At 49.2% G+C, this 7500-nt stretch overlaps 1 long non-coding RNA gene across 1 annotated transcript in view; it reads right to left on the bottom strand.

Moving 5' to 3' along the window:
- LOC123488198 overlaps positions 1 to 756 on the bottom strand; it is a 2252-nt gene extending 1496 nt beyond the window's left edge. The window contains exon 1 of the long non-coding RNA XR_006659947.1: positions 722 to 756. This is a non-coding gene — a long non-coding RNA (uncharacterized LOC123488198). The remainder of the gene's footprint in view (positions 1 to 721) is intronic.
- Between the last annotated feature and the right edge of the window lie 6744 nt (positions 757 to 7500).

Below are 7500 nucleotides of genomic sequence, written 5' to 3'. Positions count from 1 at the left end.
CAGAGAGAGAGAGAGAGAGAGGAGAGAGAGAGAGAGGGAGAGAGGGAGAGAGAGAGAGAGAGAGAGAGAGGGAGAGGGAGAGAGAGAGACAGATAGAGAGAGAGAGAGAGATAGAATGAAGGGTGACAGACAGAGAGTGAGAGGGAGAGGGAGAGAGAGAGTGAGAGTGAGAGTGAGAGGGAGAGAGAGAGGGAGACCTCAGGCTCTCAAGAGAAGACAGGCTATGTGCACACTGCCCACAAAATGAGGTGCAAACTGAGCTGCACTTCCTAACCTCCTGCCAAATGTATGACCATATTAGAGACACATATTTCCCTCAGATTACACAGACCCACAAAGAATTCGAAAACAAATCCAATTTGGATAAACTCCCATATCTATTGGGTGAAATACCACAGTGTGCCATCACAGCAGCAATATTTGTGACCTGTTGCCACAAGAAAAGGGCAACCAGTGAAGAACAAACACCATTGTAAATAAAACCCATATTTATGTTTATTTATCTTACCTTTTGTGCCTTAACTATTTGCACATAATATGGCATTTGAAATGTCTTTTTTAGTTTGAAACTTTAGTTAGTGTAATGTTTACTGTTCATTTCACTTTTGTTTATTATCTATTTCACTTTTAGATGTTTACTCTTGCTTTGGCAATGTAAACATATGTTTCCCCATGCCAATAAAACCCCTTAAATTGAATTTAATTTAATTGAGATACTTACATTCTTCAGTTTTCTACTGCAGTCTGAGTCCCTGAAGAGAAGAGGAGAGGAGAGTTCACTTTCAGTCGGTCAACTCGGTACAAAAAATGTATGGGGAGTTTGGGCGCTGGCGCCCTCTACTGGGGGCCAATGAACACTGTGCCTCACCGGAAGCGGATTCATTCGCCCTGTTTAGCTTCGCTAGCTGGTTGTAAGTAAGATGACTAGCACAAACGAGTTGACGAAGGCTGTTAAGCCGGGTTGGAGTTCACAACCTTGTCCCACAGTCATCGAACCAGAGAGACGTGTAGCCTTCCTTAGAAGGCTTGGTGGGACTGACGTTAACTGTCCTCCCCTGGGTGCCTGTACTTCGGCGGAGTATGAGTTGCAGGATATGGGGGTGCATCACCTAGCAACCAATTTCATGATCATCTCCTAGCAACCAATTCCATGAGCAGCAGCACTTAAATGTTTTTATATGTGAACGGTTTAGTTACGTTTAGTTATGTTCTGCCCATCTAGAGGAATTGGAAGATACTTTTCTTTTGTGGAAATAGTTTGGAGAGACTTTCTTGCAAGACTCATGATGTGCTGAATCATCAGGCAACAAATGGAAGGAATGGGACAGGAAGACTATAAACCCAACAGGGACAACAACAAGAATTAGGACATAGATAAACAAACACGAAACCAACAGAGGGAGGAAGAGGAAGGCTTTCTGAGGGATTTCTGGAGGATAGATCAGGCCTTGATAGGAAGAGGAAGGCTTTCTGAGGGATTTCTGGAGAATAGATCAGGCCTTGATAGGAAGAGGAAGGCTTTCTGAGGGATTTCTGGAGGATAGATCAGGCCTTGATAGGAAGAGGAAGGCTTTCTGAGAGATTTCTGGAGGATAGATCAGGCCTTGATAGGGAGAGGAAGGATTTCTGGGGGATTTCTGGAGGATAGATCAGGCCTTGATAGGAAGAGGAAGGATTTCTGGAGGATAGCTAAGCCTTGATAGGGAGAGGAAGGGGTTTCTGGAGGATAGTTCAGGCCTTGATAGAGAGGAAGGTTTCTGGAGGATAGTTCAGGCCTTGATAGGGAGAAGAAGGGTTTCTGGAGGACAGTTCAGGCCTTGATAGGGAGAGGAAGGGTTTCTGGAGGATAGTTCAGGCCTTGATAGGGAGAGGAAGGGTTTCTGGAGGATAGTTCAGGCCTTGATAGGGAGAGGAAGGGTTTCTGGAGGATAGTTCAGGCCTTGATAGGGAGAGGAAGGGTTTCTGAGAGGATAGTTCAGGCCTTGATAGGGAGAGGAAGGGTTTCTGGAGGATAGTTCAGGCCTTGATGGGGAGAGGAAGGGTTTCTGGAGGATAGTTCAGGCCTTGATAGGGAGAGGAAGGGTTTCTGGAGGATAGTTCAGGTCTTGATAGGGAGAGGAAGGGTTTCTGGAGGATAGTTCAGGCCTTGATAGGGAGAGGAAGGGTTTCTGGAGGATAGTTCAGGCCTTGATAGAGGAGAGAAGGGTTTCTGGAGGACAGTTCAGGCCTTGATAGAGAGAGGAAGGGTTTCTGGAGGATAGTTCAGGGCCTTGATAGGGAGAGGAAGGGTTTCTGGAGGATAGTTCAGGCCTTGATAGGGAGAGGAAGGGTTTCTGGAGGATAGTTCAGGCCTTGATAGGGAGAGGAAGGGTTTCTGGAGGATAGTTCAGACCTTGATAGGGAGAGGAAGGGTTTCTGGAGGATAGTTCAGGCCTTGGTAGGGAGAGAAGGGTTTCTGGAGGATAGTTCAGGCCTTGATAGGGAGAGGAAGAGGGTTTCTGGAGGATAGTTCAGGGCCTTGAAAGGGAGAGGAAGGGTTTCTGGAGGATAGTTCAGGCCTTGATAGGAGAGGAAGGGTTTCTGGAGGATAGTTCAGGCCTTGATAGGGAGAGGAAGGGTTTCTGGGGGATAGTTCAGACCTTGATAGGGAGAGGAAGGGTTTCTGGAGGATAGTTCAGGCCTTGATAGGGAGAGGAAGGGTTTCTGGAGGATAGTTCAGGCCTTGATAGGAAGAGGAGGGTTTCTGGAGGATAGTTCCAGGCCTTGATAGGGAGAGGAAGGGTTGCTGGAGGATAGTTCAGGCCTTGATAGGGAGAGGAAAGGGTTTCTGGAGGATAGTTCAGGCCTTGATAGGGAGAGGAAGGGTTTCTGGAGGATAGTTCAGGCCTTGATAGGGAGAGGAAGGGTTTCTGGAGGATAGTTCCAGGCCTTGATAGGGAGAGGAAGGGTTTCTGGAGGATAGATCAGGCCTTGATAGGAAGAGGAAGGATTTCTGAGGGATTTCTAGAGGATAGATCAGGCCTTGATAGGAAGAGGAAGGCTTTCTGAGGGATTTCTGGAGGATAGATCAGGCCTTGATAGGGAGAGGAAGGATTTCTGGGGGATAGTTCAGGCCTTGATAGGGAAGAGGAAGGGTTTCTGGAGGATAGTTCAGGTCTTGATAGGGAGAGGAAGGGTTTCTGGAGGATAGTTCAGGCCTTGATAGGGAGAGGAAGGGTTTCTGGAGGATAGTTCAGGCCTTGATAGGAGAGGAAGGGTTTCTGGAGGACAGTTCAGGCCTTGATAGGAAGAGGAAGGGTTTCTGGAGGATAGTTCAGGCCTTGATAGGGAGAGGAAGGGTTTCTGGAGGATAGTTCAGGCCTTGATAGGGAGAGAAGGGTTTCTGGAGGATAGTTCAGGCCTTGATAGGAGAGGAAGGGTTTCTGGAGGATAGTTCAGACCTTGATAGGGAGAGGAAGGGTTTCTGGAGGATAGTTCAGGCCTTGGTAGGGAGAGGAAGGGTTTCTGGAGGATAGTTCAGGCCTTGATAGGGAGAGGAAGGGTTTCTGGAGGATAGTTCAGGCCTTGATAGGGAGAGGAAGGGTTTCTGGAGGATAGTTCAGGCCTTGATAGGGAGAGGAAGGGTTTCTGGGGGATAGTTCAGACCTTGATAGAGAGGAAGGGTTTCTGGAGGATAGTTCAGGCCTTGATAGGGAGAGGAAGGGTTTCTGGAGGATAGTTCAGGCCTTGATAGGAAGAGGAAGGGTTTCTGGAGGATAGTTCAGGCCTTGATAGGGAGAGGAAGGGTTTCTGGAGGATAGTTCAGGCCTTGATAGGGAGAGGAAGGGTTTCTGGAGGATAGTGCAGGCCTTGATAGGGAGAGGAAGGGTTTCTGGAGGATAGTTCAGGCCTTGATAGGGAGAGGAAGGGTTTCTGGAGGATAGGTTCAGACCTTGATAGGGAGAGGAAGGGTTTCTGGAGGATAGTTCAGGCCTTGGTAGGGAGAGGAAGGGTTTCTGGAGAATAGTTCAGGCCTTGATAGGGAGAGGAAGGGGTTTCTGGAGGATAGTTCAGGCCTTGATAGGAGAGGAGAAGGGTTTCTGGAGGATAGTTCAGGCCTTGATAGGGAGAGGAAGGGTTTCTGGAGGATAGTTCAGGCCTTGATAGGGAGAGGAAGGGTTTCTGGAGGATAGTTCAGGCCTTGGTAGGAGAGGGAGGGTTTCTGGAGGATAGTTCAGGCCTTGATAGGGAGAGGAAGGGTTTCTGGAGGATAGTTCAGGCCTTGATAGGGAGAGGAAGGGTTTCTGGAGGATAGTTCAGGCCTTGATAGGGAGAGGAAGGGTTTCTGGGGATAGTTCAGACCTTGATAGGGAGAGGAAGGGTTTCTGGAGGATAGTTCAGGCCTTGATAGGGAGAGGAAGGGTTTCTGGAGGATAGTTCAGGCCTTGATAGGAGAGAGGAAGGGTTTCTGGAGGATAGTTCAGGCCTTGATAGGAAGAGGGAAGGGTTTCTGGAGGATAGTTCAGGCCTTGATAGGGAGAGGAAGGGTTTCTGGAGGATAGTTCAGGCCTTGATAGGAAGAGGAAGGGTTTCTGGAGGATAGTTCAGGCCTTGATAGGAGAGGAAGGGTTGCTGGAGGATAGTTCAGGCCTTGATAGGGAGAGGAAGGGTTTCTGGAGGATAGTTCAGGCCTTGATAGGGAGAGGAAGGGTTTCTGGAGGATAGTTCCAGGCCTTGATAGGGAGAGGAAGGGTTTCTGGAGGATAGTTCAGGCCTTGATAGGGGAGAGGAAGGGTTTCTGGAGGATAGATCAGGCCTTGATAGGAAGAGGAAGGATTTCTGAGGGATTTCTGGAGGATAGATCAGGCCTTGATAGGAAGAGGAAGGCTTTCTGAGGGATTTCTGGAGGATAGATCAGGCCTTGATAGGGAGAGGAAGGATTTCTGGGGGATAGTTCAGGCCTTGATAGGAAGAGGAAGGGTTTCTGGAGGATAGTTCAGGCCTTGATAGGGAGAAGGAAGGGTTTCTGGAGGATAGTTCAGGCCTTGATAGGGAGAGGAAGGGTTTCTGGAGGATAGTTCAGGCCGTGATAGGAGAGGAAGGGTTTCTGGAGGATAGATCAGGCCTTGATAGGAAGAGGAAGGATTTCTGAGGGATTTCTGGAGGATAGATCAGGCCTTGATAGGAAGAGGAAGGCTTTCTGAGGGATTTCTGGAGGATAGTTTAGGCCTTGATAGGGAAAGGAAGGATTTCTGGGGGATTTCTGGAGGATAGTTCAGGCCTTGATAGGAAGAGGAAGGCTTTCTGAGGGATTTCTGGAGGATAGATCAGGCCTTGATAGGGAGAGGAAGGATTTCTGGGGGATAGTTCAGGCCTTGATAGGGAGAGGAAGGGTTTCTGGAGGACAGTTCAGGCCTTGATAGGGAGAGGAAGGGTTTCTGGAGGATAGTTCAGGCCTTGATAGGGAGAGGAAGGGTTTCTGGAGGATAGTTCAGGCCTTGATAGGGAGAGGAAGGGTTTCTGGAGGATAGTTCAGGCCTTGATAGGGAGAGGAAGGGGTTTCTGGAGGATAGTTCAGACCTTGATAGGGAGAGGAAGGGTTTCTGGAGGATAGTTCAGGCCTTGGTAGGGAGAGGAAGGGTTTCTGGAGGATAGTTCAGGCCTTGATAGGGAGAGGAAGGGTTTCTGGAGGATAGTTCAGGCCTTGATAGGGAGAGGAAGGGTTTCTGGAGGATAGTTCAGGCCTTGATAGGGAGAGGAAGGGTTTATGGAGGATAGTTCATGCCTTGATAGGGAGAGGAAGGGTTTCTGGGGGATAGTTCAGACCTTGATAGGGAGAGGAAGGGTTTCTGGAGGATAGTTCAGGCCTTGATAGGGAGAGGAAGGGTTTCTGGAGGATAGTTCAGGCCTTGATAGGAAGAGGAAGGGTTTCTGGAGGATAGTTCAGGCCTTGATAGGGAGAGGAAGGGTTTCTGGAGGATAGTTCAGGCCTTGATAGGGAGAGGAAGGGTTTCTGGAGGATAGTGCAGGCCTTGATAGGGAGAGGAAGGGTTTCTGGAGGATAGTTCAGGCCTTGATAGGGAGAGGAAGGGTTTCTGGAGGATAGTTCAGACCTTGATAGGGAGAGGAAGGGTTTCTGGAGGATAGTTCAGGCCTTGGTAGGGAGAGGAAGGGTTTCTGGAGAATAGTTCAGGCCTTGATAGGGAGAGGAAGGGTTTCTGGAGGATAGTTCAGGCCTTGATAGGGAGAGGAAGGGTTTCTGGAGGATAGTTCAGGCCTTGATAGGGAGAGGAAGGGTTTCTGGAGGATAGTTCAGGCCTTGATAGGGAGAGGAAGGGTTTCTGGAGGATAGTTCAGGCCTTGGTAGGGAGAGGAGGGTTTCTGGAGGATAGTTCAGGCCTTGATAGGGAGAGGAAGGGTTTCTGGAGGATAGTTCAGGCCTTGATAGGAGAGGAAGGGTTTCTGGAGGATAGTTTCAGGCCTTGATAGGGAGAGGAAGGGTTTCTGGGGGATAGTTCAGACCTTGATAGGGAGAGGAAGGGTTTCTGGAGGATAGTTCAGGCCTTGATAGGGAGAGGAAGGGTTTCTGGAGGATAGTTCAGGCCTTGATAGGGAGAGGAAGGGTTTCTGGAGGATAGTTCAGGCCTTGATAGGAAGAGGAAGGGTTTCTGGAGGATAGTTCAGGCCTTGATAGGGAGAGGAAGGGTTTCTGGAGGATAGTTCAGGCCTTGATAGGAAGAGGAAGGGTTTCTGGAGGATAGATTCAGGCCTTGATAGGGAGAGGAAGGGTTGCTGGAGGATAGTTCAGGCCTTGATAGGGAGAGGAAGGGTTTCTGGAGGATAGTTCAGGCCTTGATAGGGAGAGGAAAGGGTTTCTGGAGGATAGTTCAGGCCTTGATAGGGAGAGGAAGGGTTTCTGGAGGATAGTTCCAGGCCTTGATAGGGAGAGGAAGGGTTTCTGGAGGATAGATCAGGCCTTGATAGGAAGAGGAAGGATTTCTGAGGGATTTCTGGAGGATAGATCAGGCCTTGATAGGAAGAGGAAGGCTTTCTGAGGGATTTCTGGAGGATAGATCAGGCCTTGATAGGAGAGGAAGGATTTCTGGGGATAGTTCAGGCCTTGATAGGAAGAGGAAGGGTTTCTGGAGGATAGTTCAGGCCTTGATAGGGAGAGAGGAAGGGTTTCCGGAGGATAGTTCAGGCCTTGATAGGAAGAGGAAGGGTTTCTGGAGGATAGTTCAGGCCTTGATAGGGAGAGGAAGGGTTTCTGGAGGATAGTTCAGGCCTTGATAGGGAGAGGAAGGGTTTCTGGAGGATAGTTCAGGCCTTGATAGGGAGAGGAAGGGTTTCTGGAGGATAGTTCAGGCCTTGATAGGGAGAGGAAGGGTTTCTGGAGGATAGTTCAGGCCTTGATAGGGAGAGGAAGGGTTTCTGGAGGATAGTTCAGGCCTTGATAGGGAGAGGAAGGGTTTCTGGAGGATAGTTCAGGCCGTGATAGGGAGAGGAAGGGTTTCTGGAGGA

The sequence above is a fragment of the Coregonus clupeaformis genome, unplaced genomic scaffold (assembly GCF_020615455.1).
Source record: "Coregonus clupeaformis isolate EN_2021a unplaced genomic scaffold, ASM2061545v1 scaf2044, whole genome shotgun sequence".
NCBI classification, from domain to species: Eukaryota; Metazoa; Chordata; class Actinopteri; order Salmoniformes; family Salmonidae; genus Coregonus; species Coregonus clupeaformis.
This window is presented reverse-complemented; position numbering and strand designations above follow the sequence as displayed.